Here is a 2,242-nt window from a genome sequence, read left to right as displayed (position 1 = left end):
CATGTGCAAGCCTATTTCCGTAAAATGGTTGCATACTCCGATGACGAAAAGTTGCTTATGTACTTTTTCTAGGACAGCCTAGCTGGGGCATCCCTGGAATGGTATATGAGGCTGGACAGAGCCCACATCCATTGCTGTAGGGATTTGGCTGAGGCTTTCGTGAAGCAGTATTAGTATAATGCAGACATGGCTCCGGACAGAACTCAACTTCAAAATCTGTCTCTTAAAAGCAATGAGTGCTTCAGAGAATACGCTCAATGCTGGAGAGAAACGGTTTCCCGTGTTCAACCTCCTATGTTGGAGAAGGAAATTGCTAACATGTTCATGAACACTCTGCCAGGACCTTATTTGGAGCGCCTGGTGGGTTGCAATGCCTCCAATTTTGCTGATGTAGTCTCCACCGGAGAGAGGGTGGAGAATTACCTGAGGACATACAAGACCCAAAGTGGAGGTGGATCCTCATCAAGGGTGAAGAAGTCGTTCATTCAGGGACAGAAGAGGAGAGAAGGGGATGCAATTGCCATATCTTCTTATCAGAACAGGGATAACCAGAGGAATAACTTTTAGAACTATCATCAGCAACCGTATGTTGCGGTTGTGACCATTCCAGCTGCAGCACCACTACAACAACAATAACCACAACATCAACCAGCTCAGTACCAACCACAACAACCGGGTAACAGACCCGCCTATCAACCGAGGTCAAGGACGATGGACCGGCGTTTCGACACTCTTCCAATGTCGTACGCTCAGTTGCTTTCTAGTCTTCAACAACTGCAACTTGTGCAGTTGCGCACTCTGGCTCCTCCCATTGGTAGGCTTCCGGTGGGTTATGACGCCAATGCTAGGTGTAGCTTCCACTCTGGGGCACCTGGCCACAATATTGAGAACTGCAAAGCTTTTAAGCACGTAGTTCAGGACCTCATTGATTCAAAGGCCGTTAACTTTGCACCAGCTCCTAATGTCGTCAACAATCCCATGCCCCAGCATGGTGGAGCCAACGTTAACATGGTTGAAGGAGAATTCAAATTAGTCTCTGCGGTCAACAATGAAGATGGGGATAGTGATTGTGACATCGATAAATGGGCACGTCCGAGGATCCCGGGTGAAGTTCTCAACAATTGGTCTTCTGAGGAGATTGTCCAAACCACTTGTGTGGAGGAGTAATTTTCTTTGTTTATTCATGCATATCCAAGTCTTACGTTCCGCCAGGGCGTAATGACTCATTGTAGGGCTCATATATGTGACACTTGCATTTTTTATCATAAATAAAGGACGTCTTTTTGCATTCAAATATTTCGTTCCCTAGCTTTCTATTTTTGCAGTTTTTCAAAAAAAATGGCAATGTTTTGTTTAGTTTCCACTTTTTTTTTCACACTCATAAGCACATACCATCACTCATGCAGATGCACATCACCGGATCCTATTGATAACGGTTCTGCTATGGCTCGCTTCGACTTTGAAAATCCAATCTTTCAAGCTGAAGAAGAGGGTGATGAAGATTGTGAACTCCCTGAAGAACTTACCAGGTTATTAAAACAAGAGGAAAGGGTCATTCAACCGCATCAAGAGTCTGTTGAAGTGATTAATCTCGGCACCGAGGACGCCAAGAGAGAAATCAAGATAGGGGCTACTTTGGAAGACAATGTGAAGAAGGGGTTGATTGAATTGCTGCAAGAGTATGTTGACATCTTCGCTTGGTCTTATCAGGACATGCCAGGGCTTGACACAGACATCGTGGTACATCGTTTGCCGCTCAAAGAAGGTTGTCCTCCGGTCAAGCAGAAGCTCAGAAGAACAAGACCAGAGATGGCTGTCAAGATAAAGGAAGAAGTGCAAAAACAGTTGGATGCAGGGTTTCTAGCAGTCACAAATTATTCGCCATGGGTTGCAAATATCATTCCGGTACCTAAGAAGGATGGAAAGGTACGGATGTGTGTTGACTACCGGGATCTGAACAGGGCTAGTCCTAAAGATGATTTCCCCTTACCTCACATAGACGTTTTGGTGGATAACACGGCTCAGTTCTCGGTATTCTCCTTCATGGATGGCTTTTCTGGCTATAATCAAATTAAGATGGCACCAGAAGACATGGAGAAGACAACATTCATAACCCCATAGGGCACCTTCTGCTACAAGGTGATGTCGTTTGGTCTGAAAAATGCCGGAGCAACATATCAGCGAGCGATGATGACTCTGTTCCATGATATGATTCATCATGAAATCGAGGTTTATGTTGATG

The sequence above is a fragment of the Lathyrus oleraceus genome, chromosome 1 (assembly GCF_024323335.1).
Source record: "Lathyrus oleraceus cultivar Zhongwan6 chromosome 1, CAAS_Psat_ZW6_1.0, whole genome shotgun sequence".
In the NCBI taxonomy this organism is placed as follows: Eukaryota; Viridiplantae; Streptophyta; class Magnoliopsida; order Fabales; family Fabaceae; genus Lathyrus; species Lathyrus oleraceus.
The sequence above is the reverse complement of the archived record's forward strand: the minus strand, read 5'-3'. Positions refer to the sequence as shown.